Source organism: Aquila chrysaetos, chromosome 3 (assembly GCF_900496995.4).
Source record: "Aquila chrysaetos chrysaetos chromosome 3, bAquChr1.4, whole genome shotgun sequence".
In the NCBI taxonomy this organism is placed as follows: Eukaryota; Metazoa; Chordata; class Aves; order Accipitriformes; family Accipitridae; genus Aquila; species Aquila chrysaetos.
In genome coordinates, this window is record NC_044006.1 from 36,416,664 (window position 1) to 36,429,078 (window position 12,415).

Here is a 12,415-nt window from a genome sequence, read left to right on the forward strand (position 1 = left end):
AATTCTTAAATTAAGTGGAAATTACTGAAATGGGAGTTATTTGAAGCTGCAGAATGATTTTACACTCATGCTTATGCAATGAGCTAGAGCTGCACAGCTGACCAGAAAATAGTCCTTAATTCACAATTCCAGCCTGTTTTTCACTTCAGCGGCTTTTTAAACTTCCCTCTAGTCTTTATGCATCATTTTATGTGGTTTAACTGAAATTCTGAGAAGAGAAAGGAAAATGAACCGTGGACATGAAGGAAATGTGCAAGGACAGATGAAGAGAGAGGTTTCATGTAGGAGAGGGGCATGGAGAAAACAGTGCTGTAAGAACGGTTTGATCAGAATGCTTGGGATGGTAAAGTGGCATATAGGAAAAATTAGATTAACTGAGAAAGAATGCATGTCAGGAGAGATGCAATTTATTGGACTGGAAAAGTCTTCCTCAAGGACAGCAAGTGGCATAATTTTCCAAAGAAAGTGTCCCTATTCTTTGGGAATTCAGAAGTTGATTGAATAAGCACTAGAAAATACCACTGTACAATCTGCACTGCTGGAGGTGAGCAATCTCTGAGCAAAAAGCCTTTTCTACCTCCATATTCTGACTTGCTTGAGACAGCTCTGTGAGTCTGGTTCAGACTTGGGATAAAACCATAAGGTATGTTTTCTCTCCTCTCTCTCTTTTTCCCCTAAACGTTATTATACTGCAGCTTGGCTCTGTCCACATAGGCTGGAGCAGACTGTGTTGTAACTTGCTTTAGCCGCTGCTGAATTTAACAGCTTTTGGCTTTGTAAGCAATGCCTTAGGAGAACTCTTGCTCATCTGTTCCCTGAGCCAAAGGAAAACTCCTCCAGTAGCTTTCCCAGTGTTTTCTCTGGCTGGAACACATAGTTACCAATTGCTAGGTGAAGATACACTATCTTTAATCATCTTTTATTTTTGTATTTTCAGTTTGTCCAGCTGACATATCCTAAGACATCCACTTTGACTAGAAGGGTGAAAGAGCCCTTTCACAATGGATTTCTTTTTCTTTTCCCTGTACCCCATGTAATTAAATTCTCCCACTGGTGGGAAAAATGCTTTTCCTTGATGTAAATGTGTGGCAAGTAGTTGAATACTGAACCAGTCAGTCACATTTCCCTGCTAAGCATACTTCTCTGAATATTTTTCATAACAAAAGGATTTATCTGTGGAATCTTGTTCAGAAATTTCTTTACACGGGTTTCCTAGCCCTTCACGATTGGCTCTCAGAAAATCTGATCCTGTTGGCATTTAATCCATTGCTAGAAATATGTCCACTGGGAACTTCTTAAATAGGATCGCAATAAACATTTGTATTGTATTTTGCAAGTACAAATCAGTAGCAGATATTTGCATATTTATTTGTTGAATTTCAACTTCCACTTCAGGTTAGATGAGACATAAACAATTATATAGCACCTCTGGCAAAGAATTAATCTAAAAAGCAAGTCAAAGCAACGCTGGGAATTCAGAGGAAGATTTATAAAGTTTTAGAAGGAACTGTGAAAGTCTTGTGCTTTGTTTTATCTCCATAAATTTTATATCAAGTATGGAATTAATGATGTAGGCTTTTACTCTGATATATCTTCTTTGTTGTTTTACTCTGCTTTCTAAAAAATATTCATGGCAGCCCTGCTTAGAGTCAGGGACTGCGCCTTGGTCTGCATTGTTAAGGGAAAAAATGACCCTAATTTAAAGCCAGCTAAAAGAGTCCTGTTTTTTTGCCAGGGTCCATGGAGCAGTCTCAGCACTGTATGTTCTAACAGAGGCCACAGATAAATGTGATGTGCGAGAAAGGTGTTAATAGGTTTTCTGCAGCTAGTTCAGGCGAGGCTGGTGCAGTCAGGTGAAGTGTGAGACCTCCTGTACCACCAACCTGACTGCTGGTGATACACAGCTGGAGTCTCAGGGATGTTTTCTGGCAAGAAACCTCTAGCAGTTTCAGACTTCATGGTGGTTTTATGATGATTCGGGGGAGAAAAACCCCTTCAAACTCATTTTCACTTGTGTCCTAAATCAGTTTTAGGCAGAGGTCTGCCCAGGTCAGTAGGCCAGGTACAACAGCATGCTTCGGTGACCTAGCAGAGGATATACCTGTTTGTATGTATTCTTGGCCTGCTTCATTTCAGGAAAATCACTGCGGAAATTATGAGAGAAAATTAATGTAATTAATTGTAATTAGTATAGTGTTTATAGTGGATACACGTTCCAAAATCTTTAACAACAGTGAAGGAGACTTCATAGTTTTCAGGAACTGTAGATTTACAGGAGCAATTAGATCACTTCACCCAACCTTGAGTATCTTTTGAACTCGGCATTTACTGTCCCTTTGCATCTTTGAAAATCCTCCCAGTTATTGACAATTAAATTTGATGCCTGGATGCTTGTTTACATGAAAGCAGTCGGCATACTCCTTCTGTTTGTGTCTCAGTGTGCCTTATTTATTTAGCAGCATTGCTGGATTTCAAGTTTTGGAGATAAACCAAAGCATTAAGGGCACAAAGCTTTCCTGCAGTTCATTGCTTATCCTTCCTTGCACGTGTGGATGTGTAGGAAAGCCTTGCACTGAAAATGAAACTGATAAACTCCCAATTCTCAAACCAAAGTGCTATTTTTATTATATAATAAAAAAGTTCAGATGACACTCTGCTTTGTACTGTTCCTACACATCCACGTGTCCTTTGAAGATCTATCCTTATTATTTGTCTCATAAAATCTGTGTTGTTTCAAAGGAAAAAAACAATAAAGTGCAGTTTAGATTGTGTGATCCAACTCTTTAATATAGTTTCACACTTTGGTGGGAATAATCAAGAGTTGGAGTCTGTACTTTGATTTACAAAAAGATATCCTTGTTAAATCCTTGAACTGTTATTTGTTTTTAGCCCCATGCTTCTGCAATCATTTCCAATTTTGCAGAAAGCTCCAATAATTATGTTCTGTATCTGAAGTTCATGTAAACTTTTTTTTTTCCTACTTCACAAGCATGAGAAGTTATGTCTTAGTACCTAGCCTCTTATCAGAAAATGAAGATTACTCAAACTGGACTTACTGATCTCTGACATGAAACTCCTCCCACTACCTCTTTCATGTTCTTCTATTTAGGTAGGCATCCATTTTCTTTGAGTTGTAGTAAAGCTTCATGTACAAGAATTCCTGCCCTACATTCTAATTACTCTTTCTTCTTTTCCTTTTTCTGGTGTTTGCAGGACTTATTTGCAGTTGTCAGTGGATTAAACTTCTTGTAGCTGAAGGATATGAAGGAGGTTTTCTGCCTTTGGTCACAACTGAAGCCTTTCACCTAAGAGAGCTTAGTTCAGGCTGGGCAGATAACTGCCTTTCAGATGTGGCCAAAAATTTAAAAGTCAGTGGCCAGAGGAGCCAGTGTTTAACGAACATTTACAAGTCTGGATGGGTGTTGTCTGGGCTGTTTGTTTTTCCTTGAAGGCAGAGACAAGGAAGGATGTGCAATGATGCAGCACTGAATGAAGGGTAGCAGAGAAGACACTGAGACTGGATGCAGGAACAGAAGATTTACTTTCTTCAATGTTACCTGATAGGATCTATTTTTACATAGAAATATCACCTGACAGACGTCAGGAGAAAGAGTATCCAAGCAGTTTAGATGCAGCTAGAGGCAGGGAGCTAAAGAGACGAGGAAAAAGAAGAAGCAGTTGTGATCTGAATGCACAGCTGTATATAAAAATAGTAGTTGGAAGGGACAGGTCTTTGAGGAGGCTGACCACAGATGCATGTGGCTATAATCACAGTGTAGAGACTGGCAATAACTGGTAGTGGAGAAATGAAGTGAAAGACTGATTTTTTATGATGGAGAACTCAGGAGAAAAAGGGAGAAACAGATGACACCAAAGAAGAATAGTGGCACCAGAAAAAAGGAGGGTAAGATGATGTATTGGGTTTGTGTGGCACGGTTTTGCTAGCAGGGAGGGTTACAGGGGTGGCTTCTGTGAGAAGCTGCTAGAAGCTTTTCCCATGTCCGACAGAGCCAATGCCAGCCAGCTCCAAGATGGACCCACCGCTGGCCAAGACCAAGCCCATCAGCGACAGTAGTAGTGCCTCTGGGATAATGTATTTAAGAAGGGGAAAAAAAGTTGCTGTGGGCATAGAAACTGCAGCCGGAGAGAGGAGTGAGAACATGTGAGAGAAACAACCCTGCAGACACCAAGGTCAGTGAAGAAGGAGGGGGAGGAGGTGCTCCAGGCGCCGGAGCGGAGATTCCCCTGCAGCCCGTGGGGAAGACCATGGTGAGGCAGGCTGTCCCCCTGAAGCCCATGGAGGTCCACGGTGGAGCAGATATCCACCTGCAGCCCATGGAGGACCCCACGCCGGAGCAGGTGGGTGCCCGAAGGAGGCTGTGACCCTGTGGGAAGCCCACGCTGTAGCAGGCTCCTGGCAGGGCCTGTGGATCTGTGGAGAGAGGAGCCCACGCTGGAGCAGGTTTTCTGGCAGGACTTGTGACCCCGTGGGGGACCCACGCTGGAGCAGTGTGCTCCTGAAGGACTGCATGCCATGGAAGGGACCCATGCTGGAGCAGTTCGTGAAGAACTGCAGCCCGGCGGAAGGACCCACGTTGGAGAAGTTCGTGGAGGACTGTCTCCCGTGGGAGGGACCCCACGCTGGAGCAGGGGAAGAGTGTGATGAGTCCTGACCCTGAAGAGGATGAAGCAGCAGAGATGACGTGTGATGAACTGACCATAAACCCCCATTCCCCGTCCCCCTGTGCTGCTTGGGGGGGCTCGGTAGAGAATCCGGGAGTGAAGCTGTGCCCGGGAAGAAGGGAGAGGTGGGGGGGAAGGTGTTTTGAGATTTGGTTTTATTTCTCATTACCCTACTCTGGTTGATTGGCAATAAATTGAGTTAATTTTCCCCAAGTTGAGTCTGTTTTGCCCGTGATGGTAATTAGTGACTGATCTCTCTCTGTCGTTATCTCGACTCATGAGCCTTTTGTTATATTTTCTCTCCCCTGTCCAGCTGAGGAGGAGGAGTGATAGAGCAGCTTTGGTGGGCACCTGGCATCCAGGCAGGGTCAACCCACCACAGATGGAGATAACTAGACACTTGAGGCTGAGGAGGAGCAAGGATGCGATTAAAGAACTGGGGAGAGAAATTAGAAGATACTTGGGCAGCAGCATGGGAAAAACGAAGAAAAACCCATGAAGATCCGGGATTCCTAGCGATATGAGGAAGATGCAGATGCGTGTATCTGAAGACTCCTTTTCTTTAGGTGGAAAGACACATCCGTCAGCAGAGCTTAGCTAGGGGAAAGAGCAGTATTTTGTTTTCCAGGAGCAAAGAAACACCATACGGACATAAAGGTGAAAATGGTCCTGAAGAAGAAACTTGACACAAAGATCTCAGCATCCCAGTTGGAACAAAACAAAGATCAATATGTCAAGCCAGAGAAAAGTCTCCTAAAAGCTGTGGCTGGTGTGGTATCAGTAGAATTATATTGATCTCTGAGAAGGAAGGGGAAAGAATGACAAGCTAATGAAGATCTACAAAGAGTCATGAAGAACTCAGGGTCATGCAGGCATTAAGAGGTCTTCATGCAATGGGCATGTCTGTACTAGTAAATTAAATGGTGCTTGGAAGCATTCCCAGGCCCTGGAAATCAATTGTCTCTACTGTTAACTGTCCCTGGCCTAGGTTTGGTTTATATTTATGGGAACTCACCCTGAACTATTCCCAGGTAAAGTTTGAAAGTTATTTTGGGATTATTTCTGGTAGGCAGTTTGAAAGCAGCCACCATGTTTTAGAGGGTGAGAGAGTTTAATAGCATGGCACCTTCCTGTGCCAGTTAGTCTCAACAGTCTTGGACATGTCTGTTTTGCTCATAGAAATATAGCTGTAAATGGCTCAGTAGATGCAATCCCTTGGAAACTTAGGACATTGACTGTCCTGGGTGCAAGCTGAGACAGGCAGCGAATCTGATTTCTTAAAAAAGGTTACTGAACTGAGATGTTGATGTGCTTTCTCAGAAATCGTTTTGATGTAGCTTGAGGACATTATAGAAGAGTTGGTTATACAAAATAAGCTTGGATGAAGCGTGCATTTAATTGTTTCTATTTAAATTTAGTACAAGCATAAGCAAACGTAGATCTGTAAATAATGCTCTTTCTCACCGAAAAACAGGCTGTGAAATTAAGGAGACGAAGTAGTGAGGTTAGTAGGTAGTTAAGTTGGCTGGACTAAAAAGCCTAGACATTTAAAAGTAGAGAAAATATTTTAAAAAGTACTTGAAACTTGTATCACAACAAGGCAAATCTCCAGACCTAAATGGATAAGTAATGTGGCCCCTGGAAAGATAAATATGGATCTAGAATGGAATAGGGGTAGTGTGAAGGCGATGGAGGCATGGAAATTTTACAGTCATTGAAGAAAAATGTAATGAAATTCCATGTGTTGTGCTGTATATAATTCTGGGCTTTGAATTCAAGAACGATTCAAACTAGAACAGGTACAGAAAGAAAAGCATTTCTGAGAGCCTATATCTCAGCAGAATAGACTAGCAAAGTAAAACCTGAGGCATGATAAGATAGTTCTTAATAAATACATCAGGGAAGGGACTGCTAGAGAGGAAAGCTAGCTAATTAAGCTAAACAGTTTTGACACATGAACAAACATAATAACAGACTTCAATTTTAGCAAAAAGCAGTCAATTGACTCTGAAGCTAAGTTAGATCATCCAGGTTACTAGAGAAGCAGCATGCATCTTCGCTTGCATTTTCCAAGTGGGTTCACGAATGTGATCTGTTCTTAACCAGATGCACAGTCGGTGTTTTCTGCGAAACTTCAGAGATGCACGAGAGGAGTTGCACTTTCCTTTCAAATGCCTTAGCTTCTGAAGAGCCAAATGCAACTTTTTTGGAAAGGACAGTGCAGGGTGTTTCAGCGGTTCTCCTCCAGCCTATCGTCAGTCTTTTCAGTTGTCATGCCACTCTCATGGATCCTTTTCTCTTCAGTTCTGCCCTTTAGATTTGCTCTGTTGTGAATTGCTGTTGTGTAAGTTCTTCATGGCCCTGCCATCACAGGTGCTGCGCTGGTGTCCTGAATGACATCAAGTGTTCAGCTCTTTGGGAAATCAAGCCCACACAGCAAGTTCATCTGAAAGAGCTTATCTCCAGGCAACGTGAGTTGTGTCAGACCGTGTCAAACTGTTACATTAGTTTTTTCATGGTGTGCTGTGTTGCTGGAGCAGGATTTCATGGAGAGCATTCAAAATGTGTATCAGTGTAATGTTGGGAAATATTTTGTTTATGTGTGGCTGAACTTGAATGTGAGGTGATAATAATAACCCCAAATTGTGACAGAAATTAATTTTAATGTCTTTTTTATTCCTGTTAGCCTTGACATGTTTCTATAAATACTGTGTAGTTGAATGAATACCAGACCGATGAATGTGGAAGCCTGCCTGCCAGTGTCTCAAAGGGAAAGCTTTCAAATATAAATAGGCTTAAAAGTATAAATAGTGAAATCTCTATACTGTATTTATCACTGACCACTTTCTTTTTTCCTTTCATTGCGTCTCCCATTTTATTTTTAGTTATGCTTACTTAAAATAGTTTCCCTGCTTTCCTGTAGACAGTTAGGCCACTGTGGAATTCAGGTGATTTCTGAGCCAGATAGTGAGGAGAGTGTTCCTTACTTGAGCAGTGTGAGCTTGAACTCTTGTCTGTCCGGCCTTCTTTACTGAAGCATCAGCTTTGTCTGTTAGGTTGATTTCACGTACATATTCTTGAGTTGGTTTCAAAATGTGATTCCAGAATTGTTCAGGACCTCCGGTTCTTCTTACGTTGATGTTATTCCACGTCCCCCTCATAAGTTTGTAGCTCTGGTTTTAGCTAACTTACTAAAGTCAATACTCTTCATGAATGTCATTATGTTGGCAGCCATAACATTTTTAAATTATTTTTTTTTAATTCCATGAATTCGAGAATGTGCATGTGCTGGTGATCACGTCAGCTGTACACAAAGTAACGTGAACAGGTTTAAGTTTTGATGGCCCTTGGGCCTTAGCTTGACTTCACTGTTGCAACCACAGCCTATTGTCCACTTACCATTTGTGTTGTTACTTCCTTTTCCTCTTTTGTGTGTGTTAATAAATACATAATTTTAAAGTAGGGTTGAATCTAGCATGAACCACGCTGCTGTTTGTTACAGGCCAAAGCTGATCTTCCAACAGTACTTGCTTGAAGAGGCTGCAAATGCATCACTTGGTTCTTTTCTCCTAAACTATCTCGAGAAAGGGAACTATGTCTTGGTAAGGATCAGCTGGTTATCTATACATTGCTTTAACCATTTGTGCCTCAAAATGGCAGGGCAAGATGAAGCAGTTACATGGGAGCTTCACACAGGAGCGATGCTTACCAGACAGCAGCGTGGTCAGCCCAGTAACTGGGAGTGAGGATCCATGCTGGAGGATTCCTGGAAAAGGGTTGTATAGAGGGCATGGGGTCTTGGAGCACAGCGGGACTGTGCCTCCTGCTTGTAGCTCTGCTGCATGGTCTCATGACGTAGGTGTTGACAGCCAGCAGCAGCTCCTGATGAGCATGAGACCAAGGGCAGGGTCACCCAGATTCCTTACTAGGGTGCTTTGACGCAGTCATCGGGGTCTGAGGTTCCTGTGGGAGCATCTGCTCTGCGCCATGGCTGCTTGGGCGCTGTAACTGGACAGTGTAGAAATGCAGTTATTTAAGGCAAATAAACTCACAGTTGGACAGTGTAGAAATGCAGTTATTTAAGGCAAATAAGGTCATAGTTGGTTCCTTGTATCTCTGACTGCACACTTTGGTCTCAGCCTGAAATGCTGCCGTGGGAAGGAAGAGGAAGGAAGCAGGATGGGAAGTCTTACGGCAGAGAAGTAGGAAGAAAGTGGACTGTTTTGTGTCCACACCAACAACAGCAACAGGCTCCCTGGCACTTCAGTGGCAGCAGCAGTTCCCTCTCATACCAAGAGAAATGCCTTCTCCCATGTCACTTTACCCCACCGGCCAGGAGGTATATCTGTATGGGTGGATGAGCCAGGCCCGGTGTGCACGTCAGCCATGCCAAGGTCTTTGCTTCTGTTTCTTGTGGTGTTGGTGGAGTCCCAAGAGCAGTGGATCTAGGAGTTAAAAGTCATTAGGACGAGAGATGATGTTCCTGTCTCTGCGCAAGCCTTTGCTACTGTAGTCACTCCGATGAGACCACTTGTACCTTGAACTTCTTGCAGCTGTGGAGAGGCAAAGAAAGGAGCAGAAATGTGTTCTGCAGCTGCCTTTGAGAGGGGCAGGAGGCATTGCCCTTAGTCAGTTAGGAAATCCCTGAAATGGCCAGCTGTTGCTCATAGACTAAAGCCATGTTCCTGCCCTTGTCGGGGGGAATATTTTTCCTGCCAGTAGGCTGTCCTGGAGATGCCTCAGCTTTACATCCGAGCAGATTGCTAATGCATCCAGGCAATGATAGGTAAAACGGTCTGTGTTCATGTGGCTCCGACACTTTGGGGAATTGTGGAATCATTTAATCATCGATCTTTATATTTATGCTTCAAGGCATGCCAGCATCTGCAAGCTTTTTGTTAGTTTTAAATGTGATTTGCGTAGTTTTATTTTTATACAGTGCCTTGGGATGCTTGCTGTAGAAGGCTCTTAAAATAGGTGTAACTTAATGTGCTGTTCAGACTTCTCATTAATCTGCTTGTCTTCACTCTTACCCAGAGGTAAAATACAAAGCCTGTACAAAGAGTGCGGAGTTTGGAATAAAATGATAGAAAATGGGACTCTGAAATAAAGACATTTAGCGCTGAGGACTCAGACTAGCGGTGGAGGAAACAGAACAGGATGTTCAGAAAGTCCAAGCCCTTTGGCATGAGTTAAGGAGTTTGGAAAATAAGCAGGGCTACAGTGAATTTGTGAAACAATGTTTGTCTTCCTAAACTGAATGCTGGAAAGCATCCATTTCACACTTTGCCTTTGCCAGCACCCTGATATCTATTATAGCACTCATCTTCTGGCCTCTTTATTTTCAGAGGAACATTTGACTTTGTATTTAGAAGTTGTTTGTGCTTCCCGCTTCCTCGTGGTGCGAACATGATCGTGTTGTGGCTATGGGACAAAAATTTGCAGTCTTAGTCTTTAGTCCTGCTGTACCACCCTGTTTCTGATGTTCGCATTTTAACTGCAGCGATGGGCTTGAAAGACTCCATTTCCACTTTGCTTCACCAAGGCTGTGTCTACATTGGTAAATTAATCAGGGCCAGGACTTGTATCTTATGATTGTCCATATTGTTTAATTTCTAGCACAATCCGTGACATGGTTTTGGCCTGTGCCAACTAGCACGCTCCCAGATGACACCTGTGGCATGATGGCGTGGGAGAGGGACTGTTCTCAGCAGGCATTATTGAAAAGGTAACCACATTTTACAGGGGAAGAGAGTGTAGAGATGCGGATTTGAGCTGGCTGTGCCATTTCCCCATGAGCTTCTGGATCCTGGTGCATTTTATACACTAGACCAGTCTCTCTCAGGCTTAGTGTTTGAAGAAGATGCTGAAATACAAGCTTTTGCTTCCTAACTGAATCCCTAGTGCTGTTATCTGCAACAATATCAAGCCACCTCCTCCTCCTCCCTGTGGGCCATCTGCTCAGGCTTGCAGCACCGCTTCCACGGCGCTAAGATCTTTTCTCTTTGAATTAGAGTCAGGTTAGGGGCACAACTCAAGTTTTATGTTAAGCTAGCAACACAACAAAACCAAACCAAACCCTGCGAGCTTGAGTGAGCTTTCTAGAGAGTGGTCTTCCATCGTGCAGCTCATTTGCAAGTGCAGGTACAACAGTAGTTCACAAATCCAGTGTTGTCGCAGACCCACAACAGCAAGTTAGATAAGTAATTATTGTTCTGGTATGTGTATATTTACGTATCACACAGCGCCACGGTAATTGCACATACAGATCATACATTTGCTTGCACACATGGAATTTTTTTGAACTTCACATCTATAGTTCACTCTTCAGGCTTTGTTTGTAACACTGTACATGAAAATAGGTAGTGTTTACTTGCCTCTGTGGGAATTCTAGTTTGTAAAACCCTGTGCAGTTCTCTCTTGGAAGGGATCATTGAATTCCTGAGCAGTGCTGTTGCTTTGGTTGAATGTGTTCTTCCAAAAATGGTTTGTATAAGATATACCTATATATGTAATATTCTTTATAATCCTTGGTTGCTCCCTTTCTGAGTTTGTTTTCCGTTGTCTGCAGATTTAGTTGCAAATGGAGACGTTATTAAAACCATAGTCTTCCTCACTCACTCACCATTTAAAATATTTTTTCATTTAGGTAGTACATGGTGTACTAGTAGGATGTACATCACTAGTAGCTGTAGGCTGCACAGACTTGTTTTTTTTGTCTTGAAAACGACAGGATTGGCAGCACAGTGAACATGTATTTAGCATCAAGATTTAAGCTCCTGAGCCGGTTCTTGGTGCCTGTGGAGCGGCAATGGAAGAAACTACCCCTGAGACATTGGACTAACCAGTATAGCTTTTTTTCATCATGACGCTCTGTGTACAGCGCTGTTATCATGGGGATTAGAAACACTGAGCAAAAAGGATTTTGTTGTGTCAGTGCTAAGTGAAATGATGTTTTTAGAGGCTGGTTTGGTGGGCAGTTTTCTTTCGAGGCTAGTGAGGGCCATGACGGTAACAGTCACGCAGAAATTGCTATGAAAAAGAAAAGGTTTAGGGAGGTGCAGAGCCTCATATATCAACTGTGTTTACAGTTGTTGCCAGTCTATGCACTGATCTCAGTATTAGCTGAAGAGTCTGAAAAGTCAGTGTGGAAGGGATTGTGCTGACTACAAGTTTTTGTAGCCTTTGGTGGTGCCAGCTGCAAAAATAGGCAAATCTGGCTGCAGTGGAAGGGCGTGATGGGGCAGCTCCAGCCCAACTGCTACCCTGAGGGTATTTTGGAGGCTTTGGCTGGGAGCCATGAAATGCATCTCCCAGGGGAGGACTGCATTGCAAACAGACCTTGCCCTTCCCTATCAGTGAATTCCTTTGGCAGTAGGCTGGCACCAGAACACCTAAAAATGTTTATGGTAAAGCTGCAATGATTTTTGCCCTCTTTGAGATGGGGATGGGGTTTGCATTGTGTTCATTGATTCATATCTCACATACGACTCTTTCAAAAGGTCTCATTATAGCAGCCACTCATTAGTGGTGGCACTGTACCTGGCTGAAGGCCAGGTAAAAACATGTTTCTCAATTTCTCACTCTTACATGGCCTAAACACAACACTAACAGCTCCCCATTGACCTAAGTGGCTGTTGGTTGGATCAGGCTACTCTGTTGTAGGAAACAGAGGACTGGAGGAGTAGCTCCTATTTTCTTTGGAGTTTAGCTTTCTTAAAAGAGCAGAAGG

The 12,415-nt window shown here is 43.0% G+C and overlaps 1 protein-coding gene across 12 annotated transcripts in view; it reads left to right on the forward strand.

Moving 5' to 3' along the window:
* The window catches only part of THRB (thyroid hormone receptor beta), a 177,829-nt gene that overhangs the window by 55,253 nt on the left and 110,161 nt on the right, over positions 1-12,415 (forward strand). The window contains exon 1 of one of the 12 annotated variants that reach the window (XM_041122415.1): positions 10,390-10,411. The exons of the other annotated variants lie outside the window; for them this stretch is intronic. The gene's annotated coding sequence lies outside the window, so the exon portion shown is untranslated. Of the gene's footprint in view, positions 1-10,389; positions 10,412-12,415 lie in introns of those variants that run through there. 12 annotated transcript variants of the gene reach the window in all.